Source organism: Pelophylax lessonae (genome assembly GCF_965119305.1).
Source record: "Pelophylax lessonae genome assembly, chromosome: 9".
Taxonomy (NCBI): domain Eukaryota; kingdom Metazoa; phylum Chordata; class Amphibia; order Anura; family Ranidae; genus Pelophylax; species Pelophylax lessonae.
Window position 1 is genome coordinate 61,221,996 of NC_138776.1, and position 26,037 is coordinate 61,248,032.

General features: G+C 44.0%; 1 protein-coding gene across 2 annotated transcripts in view; it reads right to left on the reverse strand.

The window, feature by feature from the left end:
• Nucleotides 1-23,168, reverse strand: part of DNMBP (dynamin binding protein) — a 232,727-nt gene extending 209,559 nt beyond the window's left edge. For both annotated transcript variants that reach the window (XM_082269362.1, XM_082269361.1), the window contains exon 1: nucleotides 23,066-23,168. The gene's annotated coding sequence lies outside the window, so the exon portion shown is untranslated. The remainder of the gene's footprint in view (nucleotides 1-23,065) is intronic.
• Nucleotides 23,169-26,037: the final 2,869 nt, after the last annotated feature.

The window sequence follows — 26,037 nt, forward strand, 5'->3', positions numbered from 1 at the left end:
ACACGTGTCAATAAAACCAATGTCACCAATGTGGGGGGGTATTTTTCCCCACTGACCACCAAAGTAGGGGGGGGGGGGGGGACAGTTATCAACTGACCACCAATATAAGGGGGATATCCATACCATTGACTATGTAAGGAGGGGGTGGGTTATTCTTCCAACTGACCACCAATGTAAGGGGGGCATTCTTCCTACTGTCCACTACAAATGTTATTGAGCATCCTTCTCACTGCCCACCAATGTAAGGGGAGCATCCTTCTCACTGCCCAGTGCCCACAAATGTAAGGGGAGCCCACCAATGTAAGGGGAGCATCCTTCCCACTGCCCACCAATGTAAGGGGAGCATCCTTCTCACTGCCCAGTGCCCACAAATGTAAGGGGAGCCCACCAATGTAAGGGGAGCATCCTTCCCACTGCCCACCAATGTAAGGGGGAGCATCCTTCCCACTGCCCACCAATTTAAGGGGGAGCATCCTTCCCACTGCCCACCAATTTAAGGGGGAGCATCCTTCCCACTGCCCACCAATTTAAGGGGGAGCATCCTTTTCACTGCCCACCAATGTAAGGGGAGCATCCTTTTCACTGCCCACCAATGTAAGGGGAGCATCCTTTTCACTGCCCACCAATGTAAGGGGAGCATCCTTCTCACTGCCCACCAATGTAAGGGGAGCATCCTTCTCACTGCCCACCAATGTAAGGGGAGCATCCTTCTCACTGCCCACCAATGTAAGGGGAGCATCCTTCCCACTGCCCACCAATGTAAGGGGAGCATCCTTCCCACTGCCCACTAATGTAAGGGGGAGCATCCTTCTCACTGCCCACCAATGTAAGGGGAGCATCCTTCCCACTGCCCACCAATGTAAGGGGAGCATCCTTCTCACTGCCCACCAATGTAAGGGGAGCATCCTTCTCACTGCCCACCAATGTAAGGGGAGCATCCTTCTCACTGCCCACCAATGTAAGGGGAGCATCCTTCCCACTGCCCACCAATGTAAGGGGAGCATCCTTCTCACTGCCCACCAATGTAAGGGGAGCATCCTTTCCATTGCCCACCAATGTAAGGGGAGCATCCTTCTCACTGCCCACCAATGTAAGGGAAGCATTCCCGCTGCCCACCAATTTAAAGGGAGCATCTATCTCACTGCCAACCAATGTTAAGGGGGCATTCTTCTCACTGACCACCAATGTAAGTGGGGATTTTTTTCTAATGACCACCAATGTAAGGTTCCTGGGGACCTGAAAATAATTTTAAAGGTTCCTCTGGGGTAAAAAGGCTGAGAAAGGATGGCCTAGAGATACACTTTACAACGCAGGCTCCAGAGTCTTCATCTTATTGTTGCCTTACTACCTTGTAAGTCACCGACTTAAAACAAGCATGCAGCCATTGAAGTCTGACATCCCAGGTCAATAACTCACCAAGAATTATTGGTAGGATTAGCGAATCGGCATGCAGCTTGCAGAAACAAATTCACAGGAGGAGCTCCCATCTTCGTACTCTCACATTTAAGAAATTGTAAGCAACACGGATGTGATATATTATACCTAACACCTCTGGCTATCATGGCCAAGCTGCTCTTGCAATCCAGCCGGCAGAGCAGCAGATGTGCTATCCTTTTGTCACCTCTCTACAACCCTTCTGGAATGAGGCTGCTTATCTTGCAGAGAGGATCAGACACGTGCCTCTCTATTTTCATACACTAGATAGAACGAGACGTGGAGACTAATACCTTCCCCGTCCCTGGAGGGAGACCAGCAAAGCTTCATTAGCTGGATTATGAAATACACTGCCACCCTTCATCTTCATTATACGGCTACTAGGGCCACGTCACAAAGACTGCAGACCGGTAATTCAATCATTAGATGGGATCTGTCTGCCATAATCCACAGCTCTTTACAGGCCCACTAATGGTTCAATTATACTAGAATGGTGTCATATACTTGGCCAGAAATAACCACTTTTAAAGCTAGACTTCAGCCACAAAAACACTCATTGAAATATTCACTATTACCAAAAGTTCTGGGACGCCTGCCTTTACATGCACATGAATTTTAAAGGCAGTCTTAGTCCGTAGGGTTCAATATTGAGTTGGCCCATCCTTTGCAGCTATAACAGCTTCAACTCCTCTGGGAAGGCTGTCCACAAGGTTTAGTAATGTGTCTACTGGAAGGTTTGACCATTCTTCTAAAACTGCATTTGTGAGGTCAGGCACTGATGTTGGAGAGAAGGCCTGGCTCGCAGCCTCCACTCTAATTCATCCCAAAGGTGTTCTGTTGGGTTGAGGTCAGGACTCTGTGCAGGACAGTCAAGTTACTCCACCCCAAACTCACTCATCCATGACTTTACAGATCTTGCTTTGTGCACTGGTTCAAATCCTTTGGTGAAGGGGGGATTATGGGGTGGTGCTGTTTTTCAGGGGTTGGGCTTGACCCTTTAGTTCCAGTGAAGGTAACTCTTAAGGTGTCAGCATACCAAGACATTTTGGACAATTTCATGCTTTGTGGGAACAGTTTGGGGATGGCCCCTTCCTGTTCCAACATGACTGCGCACCAGTGCACAAAGCACGGTCCATAAAGACATGGATGAGTGAGTTTGGGGTGGAGGAACTTGTCTGGCCTGCACAGAGTCCTGACCTCAACCTGATAGAACACCTTTGGGATGAATTAGAGCAGAGACTGTGAGCCAAGCCTTCAGTGCCTGACCTCACAAATGCGCTTCTGGAAGACTGGTCAAACATTCCCATAGACACACTCCTAAACCTTGTGGACAGCCTTCCCAGAAGTGTTGAAGCTATTATAGCTGCAAAGGGTGGGCCAACTCAATATTGAAGCTTACGGACTAAGACTGGGATGCCATTAAAGTTCATGTGCGTGTAAAGGCTGGCGTCCCAATACTTTTGGTAATCTCGTGTATTACCCAATAGTGAGGAGAGATCTAAATCCATTTTTTGAGCAACAAATTTCTTTGCGACCCCAGATATTACCTTGTTAAGTAGCAGTGACATCACTGCATTGTACATAGTCTGTGCAAAGAACAGAAATGTGGGAGGGGCTAAGCAGGCCACACCCACTGCAGGTTGCCTGCTAAATACTACAGGAGGGGGGGCGGAGACAAGACCAGTCACTCTGCACAAGTAGAGAGATCAGCAGTGAGCGGTCCTTATTATGGGGAGTACCAGCACAAAGGAAAATTTTTACACGGAAAGAGAAAAATACACAAATCACATTAAAATTCAATCCAATACAGGCGACACTTGTATTTAGACAATCTTTACTAATTCTGGAGTTCAGGTTGAAAGTCTTAGTTTAAAATGTGGACGTTACTTAGGGGTGTCTGTATGCAAATGAAGCATATCTAGGCACGCCCAGTCCTTGAGATTGACATCCACTCAACAAGACATTTTGACATTTGCATAACCCCTCCCAAGAGCCAGCCCACTGCTTGCATCAGGACAGAGAGGAGGTGTACTCACTTTTGTTGCCAGAGGTTTAGACAGTAATGGCTGTGTGTTGAGTTATTTTGAGGGGACAGTAAATTTACACTGTTATACAAGCTGTACACTCACTACTTTACATTGTAGCAAAGTGTCATTTCTTCAGTGTTGTCACATGAAAAGATAGAATAAAATATTTCCAAAATTGTGAGGGGTGTACTCACTTTTGTGAGATATCGTAGCTAAAATCTACATGCATGAACACTGGGACAGTCTAGCGGGCTTAGGTTCAGCATAGTATTTCTGGTCTGTGGCTCCATGGTGCCCAGAGGTGGGTAAACCTAGGGCTACTGCCCACTGTGATTTCTACTTTGATTGGGTGCCTATTGAACATACTCCTGATCCACCTGTATACCCTGGTGGGACCTGGGAGGTGTGCAGGGGACAGCTCCCACTAGGGGGTAGTCTAGTTTTGGGGTTGGGGTAATCTGGAGTATTTGGGGAGCAGTCATGTGTGTGGGGTGATTGGGATATGCGATTCTTCTGTTTTTTGATGCATGCTGACTAAATATTTATTTTTTAGTGGTAGCTGTTTGGGCGTTTGTAATCCTGGAGGGGGGCACAACTAGCCAGGAAGAATCCATCTCAGCTGACCCACCTTAGCAGACTCAGCCTGAGGTTGTCAGGGAATGTTCCATGATCAACCACAAACAGCCAGATTGGGACTAGCACCCCAAATGTGGCCACATCGGCCAACGTCTGCGTTTACCTCAAGTGGGGCCACATCACCTAATGTCAGCAGAGTACCTCAAATGGGGCCACATTAGCTAACATCTGCAGGAACCTCAATTGGGGCCACATCGGCTAACGTCTGCGGGTACCTCAACCAGAGCCACATCTGCCAACGTCTGCAGGTACCGTACCTCAACTGGGGCCACATCGGCCAACGTCTGCAGGTACCTCAACTGGGGCCACATCGGCCAACGTCTGCAGGTACCTCAACTGGGGCCACATCGGCCAACGTCTGCAGGTACCTCAACTGGGGCCACATCGGCCAACGTCTGCAGGTACCTCAACTGGGGCCACATCGGCCAACGTCTGCAGGTACCTCAACTGGGGCCACATCGGCCAACGTCTGCAGGTACCTCAACTGGGGCCACATCGGCCAACGTCTGCAGGTACCTCAACTGGGGCCACATCGGCCAACGTCTGCAGGTACCTCAACTGGGGCCACATCGGCCAACGTCTGCAGGTACCTCCACAGTTCCACATCGGCCAACGTCTGCAGGTACCTCAACTGGGGCCACATCGGCCAACGTCTGCAGGTACCTCAACTGGGGCCACATCGGCCAACGTCTGCAGGTACCTCAACTGGGGCCACATCGGCCAACGTCTGCAGGTACCTCAACTGGGGCCACATCGGCCAACGTCTGCAGGTACCTCAACTGGGGCCACATCGGCCAACGTCTGCAGGTACCTCAACTGGGGCCACATCGGCCAACGTCTGCAGGTTCCTTAACTTGGGCCACATTGGCCAACGTCCAAAGGTTCCTTAACTTGGGCCACATTAGCCAATGTCCGCAGGTTCCTCAACTAGGGCCGCATCGGCCAACGTCTGCAGGTACCTTAACTGGGGCCGCATCGGCCAACGTCTGCAGGTACCTCAACTGGGGCCGCATCGGCCAACGTCTGCAGGTACCTCAACTGGGGCCGCATCGGCCAACGTCTGCAGGTACCTCAACTGGGGCCGCATCGGCCAACGTCTGCAGGTACCTCAACTGGGGCAAATTTCGGCCAACATCTGTGGGTACCTCAACTGGGTCCACATCCAATATAAAAACAGCAGCAATGAAGAAAGAAGGCCAGAGGCTTTGATGCTAAAAAAGTCATTATTTTTAACCTGTCATAACACGTTTGGCTTCCTAGGCTTCATAAATCATGCAGACTACTACAAAGGAGAGAAACCTATAAATTAGGTGTGACCTCCTACCTCCTCTCATCATGTGCTGTGTCACAAGCTACCTAACCTTTGCTTAACAGTAATATTCAGGAACTGTTCTATACTATACAAATGAAACGGGAAGTATTATCACAAGCTTTAAACCGTAATGGCAAACAGGACCTAGAAAAAGGGAAAGGGGAAATAGTAAAAAACTATTATGTAAAACACGGCAAAATTAGGGTAAGGTGGGCCAATAGGAAAAGAAGAAATTTGCTCAGAGCACCAGAAGCTGTCAGGTTGAACTTTCTTGTTGCTACTCCATAGACGTCATGGATTCTTTACATTGCATTGATGAGAGCCAACAAGCCTGAAACAGCTGTTTTCCGTTCAAACCTTAATCCCAGGCTGTATCTGTACAGTAAACCGAGGCTCTGGATGTTATAGTTGGCCAGAAGGACATAAAAGGATCGACCTGCATGGCTCCACTTGCTATGGTAAAATTAAAAATATATTATCTTTTGGAACCAAAATGGAATATGACGTAATAAGAAGGCTCTGCACCAGTGAAAATCTATTTAACCTTCTTGTTGCCCATTGAGTTTGGCAAAAGAAAAATGTATACATCGAAAACCTTCATATAGAAAATCCTTAGATTCCTGGCTTGTAATGCGATTTGACAGTTCCAAATTGCACGACAAATCACACTCCTTTCCCAACAACGGAAGCATTCATATCGTTGGGACCAATTATGAAAAAGGTTCCTGCTCTACTTTTTACCAATTTCATTGTGACTTGTATACACTTCTGTTAAATGAAGTCGCAAGCTGCATTGAAATCAGCAGTGCAAATCGCACTGAGCTGCGGCTTTGAAATTGCGCTGAAGCAGCAGTGTGAATGGAGGTAAACCCAAAGCTGATTCAGAGGACGGCAAAAAAAAAAAAAAAACACATTCTAAAAGCATGGTCCAATTTTCTCCAGCAGGGATAAAAACTCCTTCCTGGTCCGCTAAGGCAATTGGATATTCCCTGCATTACCAGTCTTCAACAATGATTCTCAGCAGGGGTTTCTTGGGCAATGTAGATTGATCTCCTTCCTACACTGATCACCAATGGAAGTGAGCAATTTTTTTTACTGACCACCGACGCAAGGGGACAGTGTTCAACCCCCCGGCCCACCGACGCAAGGGGACAGTGTTCAACCCCCCGGCCCACCGACGCAAGGGGACAGTGTTCAACCCCCCGGGCCCACCGACGCAAGGAGACAGTGTTCAACCCCCCCGGGCCACCGACGCAAGAAGACAGTGTTCAACCCCCCCCGGGCCACCGACGCAAGGAGACAGGGTTCAACACCCCGGCCCACCGACGCAAGGAGACAGGGTTCAACACCCCGGCCCACCGATGCAAGGAGACAGTGTTCAGCCCCCCCCCCCCCCCCCCGGCCCACCAACGCAAGGAGACAGTGTTCAACCCCCTGGCCCACCGACGCAAGGGGACAGTGTTCAACCCCCTGGCCCACCGACACAAGGGGACAGTGTTCAACCCCCTGGCCCACCGACGCAAGGAGACAGTGTTCAACCCCCTGGCCCACCGACGCAAGGGGGACAACCTTCAACCCCTTGGCCCACCGACGCAAGGGGGACAACCTTCAACCCCTGGCCACCAACGCAAGGGGGACAATGTTTAACCCCTGGCCACAAACGCAAGGGGACGTTTAACCACTGGCCACAAACGCAAGGGGACAATGTTTAACCACTGGCCACAAACGCAAGGGGACAATGTTTAACCACTGGCCACAAACGCAAGGGGACAATGTTTAACCACTGGCCAAAAACGCAAGGGGACAATGTTTAACCACTGGCCAAAAACGCAAGGGGACAATATTTAACCACTGGCCACAAACCCAAGGGGACAATGTTTAACCACTGGCCCCAAAAGAAAGGGGACAATGTTTAACCACTGCCCCCAAACGCAAGGGGACAATGTTTAACCACTGCCCCCAAACGCAAGGGGACAATGTTTAACCACTGGCCCCAAACGCAAGGGGACAATGTTTAACCACTGGCCACAAACGCAAGGGGACAATGTTTAACCACTGGCCACAAACGCAAGGGGACAATGTTTAACCACTGGCCACAAACGCAAGGGGACAATGTTCAACGACTGGTCACCAATGGAAGGGGATAATTTTCTCCACTGACCACCAACGCAAAATGTTCCACTGACTACCAATGCAAGGGGCCACTTCTATACTGACAATAATTTGTTACAATAAATAGTTTTTTTTGGCTTCCTTTCTTTTTTGCAGATATTTATTTCAATAATATTACTGAAAATTTTTGTAGGTTGATAAAATAAAATGTGGCAGAAGCTGTTATAACCTGGCATTCCTTCTTATCAGAAAAATGCTGAAAATCTAACCCCTTACTCCTGGTACAATTGACCAATCCCATCACAGAGCAGAAGTATTTCAGTTATTCCTGGCTATCATGCATGTCAAATCTGGAGTAGATCCAACATATGAATTCTTCCTGGATGAAACTGGAGAGGGAACAATATGCCAGTGTTTGTAAATCAAATTCTTCTTCTAATTACTACCTAAAAGAAAAGTTAAGCAGAACAAACACAAATCAATTGTGCTAAAGTAAAGCTCAATGAAGAAAAAGAACGGTCAGATGTACAGGTTCCACCGTCCCATAATGTATGCTTGGCTGGTTTCTCCAATCCAAGGCTAGAAAGCAATGGAGATGGTTACAATGGCAGGGACTTCGGCTAGGTGAGGTTCTCTACCTCTACCTTCCCTGAGACCACTTGTTAGGGGTGGCCATGCTCTGCACTGGATTGGCACCAGATTGTAAGGCAATCACCTAACGTATATGGGGCTTCTAATTCCACCATGATGAAATCTGATTGGTTGATATGTTTTACCGTGATAAATGGCAATCAAGGCCACTGCTGACTTTACAAGTCTATCTCTACTGAGTAAGGCAGAGCATGTTGATCTATAGAGAGACACTGTGTGACGGCAGCCATGACAAGTTCCATTACCTTGCTAGGAAGGGAATTTGTCTAATTAGTGGCAGGCAGTCTAGATTTTGTTTTTAGGATCATTGTTTCTTTACTGTGGAAAAGGTCCTTCTGTTATCTGATACTGGCTGTGCAATATATACAGCAGCCTGTTCAAAGCCAAAAAAGCTGAATGGACCTGTACATTAAAAACCCAAATAAACGTCTTCCTACCCAAGTCTCTGGTATGTATATGTGCAAGGCTTTTTTCAGCAGGAACGCAGTTTCGGCACCTCCATAACTGAATGTATGTAATGGCAAGGGGTGCTGGGGAATGCTGGAGGGTCTATTGATGCTGGCTGCTTGTGGATCTATTGTTGCTGGATAAAAAAATATTTTTGCAGTGGAAGGGGGTCTATTGTTGCGGGGGAGGTCTTCTGTTGCTCATCTATTGTTGCTAGGGATGGATGTTATGTTGCTGGGGGGGCGCTCAATAGTTGCTGGGAGGAATCTACTGTTGAGGGAAGGGCATTTGTTGCTGGCTGCTGGGGAATCTATTGTTGCTGGAGGAGATCTATTTTTCCTGGGGGTCTATTGTTGCTGGGGAGGTCTATTGTTGCTGCTGGGGGATCTAGTGTTCCTGATGGTGGGTCTTATGTTGCAGGGGGTCAATTGTTGCTGGAAGGAATCTACTGTTGATGGAGGATTCCAATGTTACTGCCTGCTGGAGGGTCTATTGATGCTAGCTGCTGGGAGTCCATTGTTATTGGGTGGATCTATTGTCACTGGGGTGTCCATTGTTGCTAGATCTATTTTACGGTCTTTGTTATCATTTAAAAATTCCATACAAAATGATACTTGGTTCTGTATTCTCTAAAAGGGGCGGTACTGGGAGGTGGGTTAGGGGTGGAACCAAGAAACGGTGCTCGGAGGTGGGTAGGGGGCGGAGTCAAGGGGTGACTCGGAAGAGAAGAGTTCCTACCCCTCTTCTCTGAGAAAAAAAAGCCTATATAATATATATATATATATATATATATATATATATATATATATATATATATATATATATATATATATATATATATATATATATATATACACACATACACACACACACATATATGTATGTGTGGGTGTGTGTATATATGTATGTGTGTGTGTGTATATATATATATATATGTGTGTGTGTGTGTGTGTGTGTATATATATATATATATATATATATATATACACATACATACACACACATACTGTATACATATACATGTTTTTCTACTCTGATATAACTACCATTGATCAGTTTACATTAGCCATGAAATCAAAGGATAACTTCTGGTTGGTTACTGCGCTTTGTACGTTTTTTTCCTTTCCATTGGGGGAGTGGCTTACTCATACTTTGAATTTCAGAATGCGGCTTGCACGGTGAAATAGTCTGGGGGAGCCTCTTGGTTAATGTAACCCAAGGTAGCTCAGCAGCAATTCCGATATCCAAATGCTCACCTGGCTGAGAAGCCTCTGATGCAAATGCATTCCTATTCCAACGCAGAAATGCAGCTAATGGGCTTCACCACTGCACTGGAACCAATATTCAGCCTGGGAGGTCAGGGAGGAACGCTTCATTTGGTGGAGTTGATCAGCCAGGTTCAATAATCAGCCAGATTTATACTGTAATCAAATTATTTTAAAATTGAAATTAAGATTTGTATTTTTAATAGGGGGGCACATGTGACCTCCTCAGGGCAAACCAGCATTCATCAACGTATCCCCAATATTAACCATGACTACTAATAATGATACCTTCTGATTTTAGGCACAAGAACCAAACACTGGGAAGACTCAACATTATATAGTATAAAATGCTAAATCCTCTCCAATGAACACTCTTCGATGACCCATGCAGTATTCTGGAACCAGGGTTAAGCTGGGTCCCCTAGGAGCCATGACCCTGAGGGCCCCTACTACATCGCTGCAGACTGACCTGTGCTAGACTTCCAATACTCCCATCTCCCCCAACTTCCTATTACAACGGAACTCCAGACAAAACTTAGTGGTTAAAGCGGAGTTCCGGCCTCAAATACCTTTTTTAACTAAAAATACCCCTATAATACTAATCCATCACCCTTCACAGAACCGCTATTCTCCTACTTACAAGGTGTACAGTATTGGATTTTAGTCAAAATCTTACTTTTAAAAACGCTGTCTGGGCGCGGCCATCTTGGTTGTGGGCATCTGAAGCCGCAGTGCAATCTGCTGTGTCCTTCTTCCTGATTCCAGGGAGTGTTCTGGGAGTTCTTCCTGATTCCAGCCTCCTGGGAGTGATGACAAACAGCTCCCAGGATGCAATGCAAAGGCGGAAGTGATGTCGGTGGCCACAGAGGGGGGAGAAGGAGGAAATACAATCAAAAATGCCCTGAAAATAAGGTAAGGGACCCCCGAAAAAAATTGAAAATGCCCAATTGTTGATCAGCATAGCGAGCACTCCAGGAATCACTAAAGTTGCAAAATAGGCCGGAACTCCACTTTAAGTGATAGAACTTGGTAACATTTTTGTTGATGTGTCCCCGTGTAGGGTTTCCAACTGCTTCCCCTTCAATGTTGTCACCAGGACAGGAAGTCAGGGGAAATCTTCCCAGTAGTTCACCAATAGCAATAAAAGCATAAAATTGGATCTAACCCTTCCCTAATCAGTCCAAATCTAAGTGTGAAATCTGTGATTGCCAGGATCCCCTGGTGTCCACCGAACATAGCAGATGAATGTTGTAGCAGTCTAGAACTACCTAGAGGAGGGTCACCATTAATGTAATGGCCCAGCATCCATGTTTACTCACCTTATGCACTGAACATAAAAGCCAACACAATGACAGAGCCTTTCACAAATGAAATACAATCTACGAACAGCATCCAGCGCACACAAACCCATATATCGCATGTCACTGAATTCTGCTCTAATAGAGGGACCAAGGTTTAGAACACAATACTGGCCTATCCACCAATGACATGAGCAATGGTAATGTGCAATACCCCATAGCGAGCACTCAGTCATTTTTGTTGTCACATTGGGTGACAGCACTCTGCCCACCCCTACTGTCAGCAAGGATCATAATAAAAAGGTGTGAGGACAGAAGTGGAATACTATAAACATACTAAAAAGGTCACAAAAATCAGGCTCACCAAAAAGAATATAAAACCAGACACCTTGCTTCAAGTACAACATAAACTATACTAGACTGTGATGATATAGGTCACAATCCAGGTCATAGACCATCAAACTCTACAGCATAAATATCACCCAACATATACTATACTATGTTTATTGACTGAAACCCAACCCACAGCCCATCAAACAGCATATACTTTTACTATACTAAACTATACTATAGCTGGACGAATTCCAGGAGCCAGGTTGGCAATTCTCATTACAAACCCAGAGCGGACACCATACATTTGGGGTTTTCTCTAGTTGTGGTCGATGGAAAGGGCTACTAAAAAATAATGCAGGCTCTTTAAGGCTCAATGCACGTGGGGCGTCTATCCCTGGCATATGAGGCTCAATGCACGTGGGGCGTCTATCCCTGGCATATGAAGCTCAATGCACGTGGGGCGTCTATCCCTGGCATATGAAGCTCAATGCACGTGGGGCGTCTATCCCTGGCATTTGAAGCTCAATGCACGTGGGGCGTCTATCCCTGGCATTTGAAGCTCAATGCACGTGGGGCGTCTATCCCTGGCATTTGAAGCTCAATGCACGTGGGGCGTCTATCCCTGGCATAGGAGGCTCAATGCACGTGGGGCGTCTATCCCTGGCATAGGAGGCTCAATGCACGTGGGGCGTCTATCACTGGCATACGAAGCTCTATGCACGTGGGGCGTCTATCCCTGGCATACGAAGCTGAATGCACGTGGGGTGTCTATCCCTGGCAAATGAAGCTCAATGCACGTGGGGCGTCTATCCCTGGCAAATGAAGCTCAATGCACGTGGGGTGTCTATCCCTGGCATAGGAAGCTCAATGCACGTGGGGCATATATCCCTGGCATATCAGGCTCAATGCACGTGGGGCGTTTATCCCTGGCATAGGAGGCTCAATGCACTAGGGGTGTCTATCCCTGGCATACAAAGCTCTATGCATGTGGGGCGTCTATCCCTGGCATACGAAGCTCAATGCACGTGGGGCGTCTATCCCTGGCATACGAAGCTCAATGCACGTGGGGCGTCTATCCCTGGCATTTGAAGCTCAATGCACGTGGGGCGTCTATCCCTGGCATAGGAGGCTCAATGCACGTGGGGCGTCTATCCCTGGCATAGGAGGCTCAATGCACGTGGGGCGTCTATCCCTGGCATACGAAGCTCTATGCACGTGGGGCGTCTATCCCTGGCATACGAAGCTGAATGCACGTGGGGTGTCTATCCCTGGCAAATGAAGCTCAATGCACGTGGGGCGTCTATCCCTGGCAAATGAAGCTCAATGCACGTGGGGCGTCTATCCCTGGCATAGGAAGCTCAATGCACGTGGGGCATATATCCCTGGCATAGGAAGCTCAATGCACGTGGGGCGTTTATCCCTGGCATAGGAGGCTCAATGCACTAGGGGTGTCTATCCCTGGCATACGAAGCTCTATGCATGTGGGGCGTCTATCCCTGGCATACGAAGCTCAATGCACGTGGGGCGTCTATCCCTGGCATACGAAGCTCAATGCACGTGGGGCGTCTATCCCTGGCATATGAAGCTCAATGCACGTGGGGTGTCTATCCCTGGCATAGGAAGCTCAATGCACTTGGGGCATATATCCCTGGCATATGAGGCTCAATGCATGTGGGGCATATATCCCTGGCATATGAAGATCAATGCACACGGGGCTTCTATCCCTGGCATATGAGGCTCAATGCACGTGGGGCGTCTATCCCTGGCAAATGAAGCTCAATGCACGTGGGGCGTGTATCCCTAGCAAATGAAGCTCAATGCACGTGGGGCGTCTATCTCTGGCATATGAGGCTCTGGTATTTGGTTGGGGCCAGAAGGTACAGGTGCATTGTCCAGCTCCACTGTCGGCAAACCTGCAAAACTCTCTAAGAGGCAGACAGCTGCAGTGGCTGAAGGATGCACTGAGTGGTACTAACTCTTAGGGCAGTATGCACCCAGGGATGAATGCCAGGAACACAAGAAGTTTGCATTCCGGGCATTCATCCCTGAGCATATACTGCCCTAAACCCAGGCACTACTTGGTGCACCATTCAGCTTCAGCAGCTTTCAGCCTTTATAGAGCTTTACAGGCTGCTGGCAGCGGGGCTGGACATGGCACTTGTTCCCTCCATCAAATACCAGTGCCCCATACACCAGGGCTGCACACCCAATGTGCATAGGGCCTTGGACAGACAAGCTTCTAAATTCTGTATTAATGTGTACCCCCCCCCCCCCCCCTATACTAATAGCGTAGAATAGAACCCAACTCACTTACTCTACAGCAGCCTTTCCCAACTTTTATTTTTTCTTACTATTGAAATGGTTTTCAGATCCCAGAGAACCCCCTATAAAAATATCAGACCTGCAGCTCACGGTACATCAGTGTGATTAGCTGGTTGTAGAGACTTAAATAAAGGAAATAAGAATGGGATTTACTTTATAATCATTAAATTAAGCGGAAATTATTATTAATAAATAATAATAATAATAATAATAATATCTAGAAAAGAAACACAGGCAGTGAAAATTGTAGAAACTCCCTACATTGAGGGCCAGTATAGAGGTAACCCTCTATAATGGTGGTAAGTGTAGAAGTAACCCTCTATAATGGTGGTCAGTGTAGAAGTAACCCTCTATAATGGTGGTCAGTGTAGAAGTAACCCTCTATAATGGTGGTCAGTGTAGAAGTAACCCTCTATAATGGTGGTCAGTGTAGAAGTAACCCTCTATAATGGTGGTCAGTGTAGAAGTAACCCTCTATAATGGTGGTCAGTGTAGAAGTAACCCTCTATAATGGTGGTCAGTGTAGAAGTAACCCTCTATAATGGGGGTCAGTGTAGAAGTAACCCTCTATAATGGTGGTCAGTGTAGAAGTAACCCTCTATAATGGTGGTCAGTGTAGAAGTAACCCTCTATAATGGTGGTCAGTGTAGAAGTAACCCTCTATAATGGTGGTCAGTGTAGAAGTAACCCTCTATAATGGTGGTCAGTGTAGAAGTAACCCTCTATAATGGTGGTCAGTGTAGAAGTAACCCTCTATAATGGTGGTCAGTGTAGAAGTAACCCTCTATAATGGTGGTCAGTGTAGAAGTAACCCTCTATAATGGTGGTCAGTGTAGAAGTAACCCTCTATAATGGTGGTCAGTGTAGAAGTAACCCTCTATAATGGGGGTCAGTGTAGAAGTAACCCTCTATAATGGTGGTCAGTGTAGAAGTAACCCTCTATAATGGTGGTCAGTGTAGAAGTAACCCTCTATAATGGTGGTCAGTGTAGAAGTAACCCTCTATAATGGTGGTCAGTGTAGAAGTAACCCTCTATAATGGTGGTCAGTGTAGAAGTAACCCTCTATAATGGTGGTCAGTGTAGAAGTAACCCTCTATAATGGTGGCCAGTGTAGAGGTAACCCTCTATAATGGTGGTCAGTGTAGAGGTAACCCTCTATAATGGTGGTCAGTGTAGAAGTAACCCTCTATAATGGTGGTCAGTGTAGAAGTAACCCTCTATAATGGTGGTCAGTGTAGAGGTAACCCTCTATAATGGTGGTCAGTGTAGAAGTAACCCTCTATAATGGTGGTCAGTGTAGAAGTAACCCTCTATAATGGTGGTCAGTGTAGAAGTAACCCTCTATAATGGTGGTCAGTGTAGAAGTAACCCTCTATAATGGTGGTCAGTGTAGAAGTAACCCTCTATAATGGTGGTCAGTGTAGAAGTAACCCTCTATAATGGTGGTCAGTGTAGAAGTAACCCTCTATAATGGTGGTCAGTGTAGAAGTAACCCTCTATAATGGTGGTCAGTGTAGAAGTAACCCTCTATAATGGTGGTCAGTGTAGAAGTAACCCTCTATAATGGTGGTCAGTGTAGAAGTAACCCTCTATAATGGTGGTCAGTGTAGAAGTAACCCTCTATAATGGTGGTCAGTGTAGAAGTAACCCTCTATAATGGTGGTCAGTGTAGAAGTAACCCTCTATAATGGTGGTCAGTGTAGAAGTAACCCTCTATAATGGTGGTCAGTGTAGAAGTAACCCTCTATAATGGTGGTCAGTGTAGAAGTAACCCTCTATAATGGTGGTCAGTGTAGAAGTAACCCTCTATAATGGTGGCCAGTGTAGAGGTAACCCTCTATAATGGTGGTCAGTGTAGAGGTAACCCTCTATAATGGTGGTCAGTGTAGAAGTAACCCTCTATAATGGTGGTCAGTGTAGAAGTAACCCTCTATAATGGTGGTCAGTGTAGAGGTAACCCTCTATAATGGTGGTCAGTGTAGAAGTAACCCTCTATAATGGTGGTCAGTGTAGAAGTAACCCTCTATAATGGTGGTCAGTGTAGAAGTAACCCTCTATAATGGTGGTCAGTGTAGAAGTAACCCTCTATAATGGTGGTCAGTGTAGAAGTAACCCTCTATAATGGTGGCCAGTGTAGAGGTAACCCTCTATAATGGTGGTCAGTGTAGAAGTAACCCTCTATAATGGTGGTCAGTGTAGAAGTAACCCTCTATAATGGTGGTCAGTGTAGAAGTAACCCTCTATAATGGTGGCCAGTGTAGAGGTAACCCTCTATAATGGTGGTCAGTGTAGAAGTAACCCTCTATAATGGTGGTCAGTGTAGAAGTAACCCTCTATAATGGTGGTCAGTGTAGAAGTAACCTTCTATAATGGTGGTCAGTGTAGAAGTAACCCTCTATAATGGTGGTCAGTGTAGAAGTAACGCTCTATAATGGTGGTCAGTGTATAAGTAACCCTCTATAATGGTGGTCAGTGTAGAAGTAGCCCTCTATAATGGTGGTCAGTGTAGAAGTAACCCTCTATAATGGTGGTCAGTGTAGAAGTAACCCTCTATAATGGTGGTCAGTGTAGAAGTAACCCTCTATAATGGTGGTCAGTGTAGAAGTAGCCCTCTATAATGGTGGTAAGTGTAGAAGTAACCCTCTATAATGGTGGTCAGTGTAGAAGTAACCCTCTATAATGGTGGTCAGTGTAGAAGTAGCCCTCTATAATGGTGGTAAGTGTAGAAGTAACCCTCTATAATGGTGGTCAGTGTAGAAGTAACCCTCTATAATGGTGGTAAGTGTAGAAGTAACCCTCTATAATGGTGGTCAGTGTAGAAGTAACCCTCTATAATGGTGGTCAGTGTAGAAGTAACCCCTTACATTGGTGGTCAGTGTAGAAGTAACCCCTTACATTGGTGGTAAGTGTAGGAGTAATCCTTTAACTTTTTTTTTTCCTTCTTTTTATTGTTTTTCAATAGTACAAACAAACAGCTAAAAAAACAAAGTTATGTTTTGTTACCCACGCAGGAGTGAATAATGAGTGGAATAATTATACAATGCACATGTACATGAGTAACAACTAGATGGAGTCAGTGCAATTTTCAGGTGGAATTATATTTAGTATTAGAGTATCATATTAGGAGAAGGTGGTGGCAGATGCTACTCATACAAATTTAGACCAATACACCAAAAAAATAAACACACACACAAAGAACAAAGAAATAAGACAAGGGGGGCTCAGTTAAAGATGAAGGTCTAGTAGATATCTGTACTCAGGAGGGGGAGGAAGGATCCGCTGGCCACTTGGACCATACTGTATCATATTTTTCTGGGCAGCCACGGTTGGCATGAGTATCCTTGTAGAGCGGAAGGCTATTGTTTAGGAGTTGTTTCCAATAGGAAATGGAAGGGGGGCCCCTCTTTCAATGTACAGCAATGTCCTTTCTAGCATAGAAGGTAAAGAATCCTTTACCTCGGTGGTCAGTGTAGGGGGTAATCCTTTACCTCGGTGGTCAGTGTAGGGGGTAATCCTTTATCTCGGTGGTCAGTGTAGGGGTAACCCTTTACCTTGGTGGTCAGTGTAGGGGGTAATCCTTTATCTCGGTGGTCAGTGTAGGGGTAACCCTTTACCTTGGTGGTCAGTGTAGGGGTAATCCTTTACCTCGGTGGTCAGTGTAGGGGGTAATCCTTTACCTCGGTGGTCAGTGTAGGGGGTAATCCTTTACCTTAGTGAACAACTCCAAGAACTTGCGAAAGAGTATTTAAACTAGGAAGGGGGGGCAAAAGAGTGGAATTACAAGAGTCCAATTGCCCCCCGAAACAATGCCAGAACAGGTCAGAAGCACAGAGGTTAAGAAATGATAAGCTCAGAGTCTTGTCTACAAATGCTCGCAGTTTAGGTAAAAAAATCAATGAACTTGAGTCAATTATGGCATCTGAGAATCTAGATTTAGTGGCTGTTACGGAGACATGGTTTAATGAAAGAAATGACTGGGACATAACCATACCACGGTACTCTTTATACAGAAGAGACAGAGAAGGCAAGAAAGGAGGAGGAGTGGCCCTGTATGTGAAAGATAGCATTAAATCTAACCTAATACAAGTTGGTGAAGCCAACATAGAGTCAGTTTGGGTTACGTTGCAGTTTGCTAATCATGCAGTAACTCGTGTAGGTGTGATATATAGACCACCTGGTCAAGTCAAAGAACTAGATGATCTACTAGTTGAAGAAATAGCTAAAATGACAATGAAAGGAGAAGTTATCATTATGGGAGATTTCAATCTTCCAGATATAAACTGGAAAACCAAAATAGCAAGTTCTACCAGGAGTACAGATATTCTAAATTCCCTACTGGGGTTGTCTCTGCAACAAGTGGTTGAGGAGCCAACCCGGAGGGAGGCCATTTTGGATCTGGTATTCACAAATGGGGATTCGGTATATGATGTCACTGTAGGCGAAACCTTGGGATCCAGTGATCACCAGTCAGTGTGGTTTAATATAAGAACTGTGAAAGAGTCACACCACACAAAAACAAAAGTTTTAGATTTTAGAAAAACAGACTTTTCAAAAATGAAATTAGTCATAAATGATCCTTATCAGACTGGTACGGATTACATGGAGTCCAGGAGAAATGGGACTACTTAAAAGGTGCATTATTGAAGGCAACAGAAAATTGCATTAGACTTGTCAGTAAAAGCAAAAAAAGGAAGAGACCACTGTGGTACTCAGCAGAAGTGGCCCAAATCATTAAAAATAAAAAGCTAGCATTTTGTAATTATAAAAAAACCCAGAGCAATGAAGATAAGGAAATCTACAAGATTAGACAGAAAGAGGCCAAGCAAGTTATAAGAACTTCTAAAGCGCAGGCAGAAGAAAAACTAGCTCAGTCTATGAAAAAGGGGGATAAGACATTCTTCAGATATATAAATGAAAAAAGGAAATTAAAACAAGGAATAACTAAATTAAAAACAAAGGACGGAAGGTATGTAGAAGAGAATAAAGGGCTAGCCGACTGCCTTAATGAATACATCTGTTCAGTTTTTACAGAAGAAAAAGGAGAAGGACCTCCACTTGAAAGGATGACTAATGAATCGTTTGATGCATGTGTCTTTACAGAGGAAGACGTTCTAAGATTGCTGTCTAAAGTGAAGACAAATAAGTCACAGGGTCCTGATGAGATACACCCAAAATTATTAAAAGAGCTTAGTGGTGAGCTGGCAAAACCATTAACAGATTTATTTAACCAATCATTAGTAACAGGAGTCGTCCCGGAAGATTGGAAATTGGCAAATGTCATGCCCATTCACAAGAAAGGTAGTAGGGAGGAATCGAGCAACTATAGACCAGTGAGTCTGACATCAATAGTAGGCAAATTAATGGAAACCCTATTAAAGGATAGGATTGTGGAACATCTTAAATCCCATGGATTGCAAGATGAAAAACAACATGGGTTTACTTCAGGGAGATCATGTCAAACAAATCTTATAGATTTTTTTGACTGGGTGACTAAAATAATAGACGGTGGAGGTGCAGTAGACATTGCATATCTAGATTTTAGTAAGGCTTTTGACACTGTCCCACATAGAAGACTTATCAATAAACTGCAGTCATTGAGCATGGACTCCCATATTGTGGAGTGGATTAGGCAGTGGCTGAGTGACAGACAACAGAGGGTTGTAGTCAATGGAGAACATTCAGAACAAGGTCATGTTACCAGTGGGGTACTTCAGGGATCTGTACTGGGACCAATTTTGTTTAATATCTTCATAAGTGATATTGCAAAAGGCCTCGATGGTAAGGTTTGTCTTTTTGCTGATGACACAAAGATATGTAACAGGGTTGATGTTCCTGGAGGGAAACGCCAAATGGAAAAGGATTTAGGAAAACTAGAAGAATGGTCAGAACTCTGGCAACTGAAATTTAATGTGGATAAGTGCAAGATAATGCACCTGGGACGTAAAAACCCAAGGGCAGAATATAGAATATTTGACACAGTCCTGACCTCAGTATCTGAGGAAAGGGATTTAGGAGTAATTATTTCAGAAGACTTAAAGGTGGGAAGACAATGTAATAGAGCAGCACGAAATGCCAGCAGAATGCTTGGATGTATAGGGAGAGGTATAAGCAGTAGAAAGAGAGAAGTGCTTATGCCGCTGTACAGAATACTGGTGAGACCTCACTTGGAGTATTGTGCGCAGTACTGGAGGCCATATCTCCAGAAGGATATAGATACTCTAGAGGGAGTTCAGAGAAGAGCTACTAAACTAGTACATGGATTGCAGGAAAAAACTTACCAGGAAAGGTTAAAGGACCTTAACATGTATAGCTTGGAAGAAAGAAGAGACAGAGGGGATATGATAGAAACTTTTAAATACATAAAGGGAATCAACTCGGTAAAGGAGGAGAGCATATTTAAAAGAAGAAAAACTACCACAAGAGGACACAGTTTTAAATTAGAGGGACAAAGGTTTAAAAGTAATATGAGGAAGTATTACTTTACTGAGAGAGTAGTGGATGCATGGAATAACCTTCCTGCAGAAGTGGTAGCTGCAAATACAGTGAAGGAGTTTAAGCATGCATGGGATAGGCATAAGGCTATCCTTCATATAAGATAGGGCCAGGGACTATTCATAGGATTCAGATATATTGGGCAGACTAGATGGGCCAAATGGTTCTTATCTGCCGACACATTCTATGTTTCTATGTTTCTATGTTTTACCTCGGTGGTCAGTGTAGGGGGTAATCCTTTACCTTGTGGTCAGTGTAGGGGTAATCCTTTACCTTGTGGTCAGTGTAGGGGTAATCCTTTACCTTGTGGTCAGTGTAGGGGTAATCCTTTACCTTGTGGTCAGTGTAGGGGTAATCCTTTACCTTGTGGTCAGTGTAGGGGTAATCCTTTACCTTGTGGTCAGTGTAGGGGTAATCCTTTACCTTGTGGTCAGTGTAGGGGTAATCCTTTACCTTGGTGGTCAGTGTAGGGGGTAATCCTTTACCTCGGTGGTCAGTGTAGGGGGTAATCCTTTACCTCGGTGGTCAGTGTAGGGGGTAATCCTTTACCTCGGTGGTCAGTGTAGGGGGTAATCCTTTACCTTGTGGTCAGTGTAGGGGTAATCCTTTACCTTGTGGTCAGTGTAGGGGTAATCCTTTACCTTGTGGTCAGTGTAGGGGTAATCCTTTACCTTGTGGTCAGTGTAGGGGTAATCCTTTACCTTGTGGTCAGTGTAGGGGTAATCCTTTACCTTGTGGTCAGTGTAGGGGTAATCCTTTACCTTGTGGTCAGTGTAGGGGTAATCCTTTACCTTGGTGGTCAGTGTAGGGGTAATCCTTTACCTTGGTGGTCAGTGTAGGGGTAATCCTTTACCTTGGTGGTCAGTGTAGGGGTAATCCTTTACCTCGGTGGTCAGTGTAGGGGTAATCCTTTACCTCGGTGGTCAGTGTAGGGGTAATCCTTTACCTCGGTGGTCAGTGTAGGGGTAATCCTTTACCTCGTGGTCAGTGTAGGGGGTAATCCTTTACCTCGGTGGTCAGTGTAGGGGGTAATCCTTTACCTTGTGGTCAGTGTAGGGGTAATCCTTTACCTCGGTGGTCAGTGTAGGGGTAATCCTTTACCTCGGTGGTCAGTGTAGATATGCATGAGCTTAATTTGCCACTGCTCTCTTCTCCAGAACCCCTAGCAACCTTTGGGGGAGCCCTGGTTGAGAGAGGCTGCTCTACAGTACAGACATATCATATTATAACCCAACAAAATCTAACTAATATATATTATACTAATATCATAAATTATAACTCAACTAACAGAACCTAACTATACACTATACTAATATAATCCAACCCGACACACCACCAATCACTACAGCATAAAAAACTCCCATTATACACTATACTAATTCAATATAATAGATCATAAGTGACACCTTTAATGTCTATCTGTGACATATAATTACTCCCAGCACTGTGTGGCACCATAGAGGTGGCCAAGTACAATGCCAGTCTCTGCACAGGTGTTACATTGTATTACATTACAGATCTGTGAAAGTGAATGAGGGACCCCAAGGGGGGGGGATACAGTTTTTTTTTGTAATAGCCATCATCACCCATCACACCCACATCATGTCCATCTATGTGCTGTGTGTATACAATGTAACAATGTATAGTAATACAACTCATATCAGTATATACAGTGCAAATTATCACAAAGTCTGGCTAATACAACCTATAACAAGTATATGGAGTACAGCTGATAACAATGGATCATCAATAAACTCGTAGCAGTCTGTATAAAGTGCGATTTACAGCAATGTATGAATCATACAACCCATACCAGTGTGTATACAATGTAACACTAATAAGCTCATAAGTAAAATGTTATACATGCTGTTATGAGCTTATTATTGATATTGTTACATTGTATACACACTGCTATGAGTTGCATGATTGTTACATTGTATACACACTGCTATGAGTTGTATGATTGTTACATTGTATACACTTTGCTTTGAGTGGAATTATTGATACATTGCTGTAAATTGCACTGTATACATACTGCTAACAATGCAACAATCATACAACTAATAACAGTTTATATACAATGTAACAATCATACAACTCATAGCAGTTTGTATACAATGTAACAGACAACTCATAGCAGTTTGTATACAATGTAACAATCAGACAACTCATAGCAGATTGTATACAATGTAACAGACAACTCATAGCAGTTTGTATACAATGTAACAGACAACTCATAGCAGTTTGTATACAATGTAACAATCATACAACTCATAGCAGTTTGTATACAATGTAACAGACAACTCATAGCAGTGTGTATACAATGTAACAATCATACAACTCATAGCAGTGTGTATACAATGTAACAATCATACAACTCATAGCAGTGTGTATACAATGTAACAATCATACAACTCATAGCAGTGTGTATACAATGTAACAATCATACAACTCATAGCAGTGTGTATACAATGTAACAGACAACTCATAGCAGTTTGTATACAATGTAACAATCAGACAACTCATAGCAGATTGTATACAATGTAACGTATAACAATGTTTCAAGATGCAACCTTATAGGAAGTATATGGAGTAGATGTGATAACAATGTATCGGTAATCCTCCCCCAGCAGTGACAGCTCCCCCTCCTCCCAGTCCTGGAGGTGTCTGTAATGTATATAGTGGGATCTGTCACCCAGCCCATCCCCCCGCACCCCTCACACGGGATCACCTACCTGCCCCCAGTCCAGGCTGACACTCTCTCCCCCTCCGGAGGTTCCAGCAAAGTCAGTCCAGCCAGCCGCCACCCCGCCCGGAGAGAGTCATGAGACTGCACCCACCCACTCCACTCTGATCTCCGCCCACTGCCTAAGCGAGCTTAAGCCTGCCCCCTCCTACTTTACTCGACTCCCCGCCCATTGCCTGGACAGCACCCCCAGTCGGCACCGCCCACTCCGTACTACACCACGCCCGCTGCCTAGAAAGAACTAAAACTTGTCACCGCCCACTCCGCTCTACACCACGCTCGCTGCTTAGAAAGAATTAATCTGGCACCGCCCTTTTCACTGACTAACCCGCCCCCCCCGTTAGTCTAGCTAGGGGACAGCCCCGCCCTCCTTCCCGGGTGCCAGGAGTAGCACCTCTCTCCCCCGCTGACATGTAGGTGGTCCGGGCGGGTGGGGGAGGCGGTGACCTTCACATCAGGATCCTTACAGGGATCGGACATTTCTCTACACCTCTCCTCACTTCTAACAGAGACCGGGGGGAGGGGATAAAGAGGACCTCCTTCTGATAATGCTAACTGCCTGGCTGCTCTGCTCATCCTCTGCCTTCAGAGCTCTCTGGCACTCTCACTATAATATATTATTATTTACAATAAAATCTATACTCATTTATTAATATATTATTATATACATTTTACATTCTTATAATAAAATCTATACTAATTTATTAATATATTATTATTTACATTTTTTATAATAAAATCTATACTCATTTATTAATATATTATTATTTACATTTTTTATAATAAAATCTATACTAATTTATTATATTATATACATTTTACATTTTTTATAATAAAAACTATACTCATTTATTAATATATTATTATTTACATTTTACATTTTTTTTTAAATAAAATCTATACTCATTTATTAATATATTATTATTTACATTTTTTTATAATAAAATCTCTACTAATTTATTATTATATTATATACATTTTACATTCTTATAATAAAATCTATACTAATTTATTAATATATTATTATTTACATTTTTTATAATAAAATCTATACTCATTTATTAATATATTATTATTTACATTTTTTTTATAATAAAATCTATACTAATTTATTATATTATATACATTTTACATTTTTATAATAAAATCTATACTAATTTATTAATATATTATTATTTACATTTTTTACAAGAAAATCTATACTCATTTATTATTATATTATATACATTTTACATTTTTTAAAATAAAATCTATACTCATTTATTAATATATTATTATTGACATTTTACATTTTTTTTAAATCAAATCTATACTCATTTATTAATATATTATTATTTACATTTTTTTTATAATAAAATCTATACTAATTTATTATTATATTATATACATTTTACATTTTTATAGTAAAATCTATCTATAGATGTTTATGGTAAAGGTTGCATAACAAGTTGTATGTGACTAACGCATTTTATTTCTGTAATGCAACTTAATTCTTGAATAAAGTTTAATATTGTGAAAAAAAATCTATACTAATTTATTCATATATTATTTAAAATTTTTTATAATAAAATTGATACTAATAGGTTAATATATTATATACATTTTATATTTTTTTAAATAAAATCTATAGTAATATGATTATATTTATATAAAATGTTTTATATTATTGTTATATAATTTATTGTTTATTTAGTCAAATTCTGAAGACCTAGGAGAATACAATAGCGGTAGTTCCAATTTTTGTATGCTAGCGCGGTAGTTTATAATATGTAAAATTTCAGTCAAAAATACACTAAAGTTAATTTTCAGGACACGCAAACGAAATTTTTGTAAAATAAATGTAAGATGAGGTTGCGCGGAGTACATGCACTGCGTGCACAATTTTTAGGTAAGTGAGTATTTTGACCAAATCATCATTTTTATGCACATTGTCCATCTCCAAGCTGTATGAATGTGAATGCTGATCAGATTTAGGCATATCAGGTGATGTGTATTTGTGCCATTGGGGGGTGTGGCCTAAGGAGATTCACAACTTTTCAAGGTGTGCATAAATATTAGGCAGCTTCTTTTCTAAAGGTAAAGTGAGCCAAAAAAAAAGATTTAACTGACTCTGAAAAGTCAAAAATTGTAAAAAGTCTTTCAGAGGGATGCAGCACTCTTGAAATTGATACGATATTGGGGTGTGATCACAGAATCATCAAACATTTTGTTGCAGATAGTCAACAGGGTCCCAAAAATGAGTTGGAAGAAAAAAAGATGCTAAAATAACAGCCAAAGATATGAGAAGAATCAAAGAATAGCTACCAAGAATCCATTATCCACCAGTGCTGTCATATTCCAGAACTGCAACCGACCTGGAGCGACTACAACCGACCTGGAGTGACTACAACCGACCTGGAGTGACTGCAACCTACCTGGAGTGCCTGCAACCGACCTGGAGTGACTGCAAACGACCTGGAGTGACTGCAACCGACCTGGAGTGACTGCAACCGACCTGGAGTGCCTGCAACCCACCAGGAGTGACTGCAACCGACCTGGAGTGACTGCAACCGACCTGGAGCGACTACAACCGACCTGGAGTGACTGCAACCGACCTGGAGTGACTGCAACCGACCTGGAGTGACTGCAACCGACCTGGAGTGCCTGCAACCCACCAGGAGTGACTGCAACCGACCTGGAGTGACTGCAACCTACCTGGAGGGCCTGCAACCGACCTGGAGTGACTGCAACCGACCTGGAGTGACTGCAACCAACCTGGAGCGACTGCAACCTACCTGGAGCGACTGCAACCGACCTGGAGCGCCTGCAACCGACCTGGAGCGACTGCAACCGACCTGGAGTGACTGCAACCGACCTGGAGCGACTGCAACCTACCTGGAGCGACTGCAACCTACCTGGAGTGACTGCAACCGACCTGGAGTGACTGCAACCGACCTGGAGCGACTGCAACCGACCTGGAGC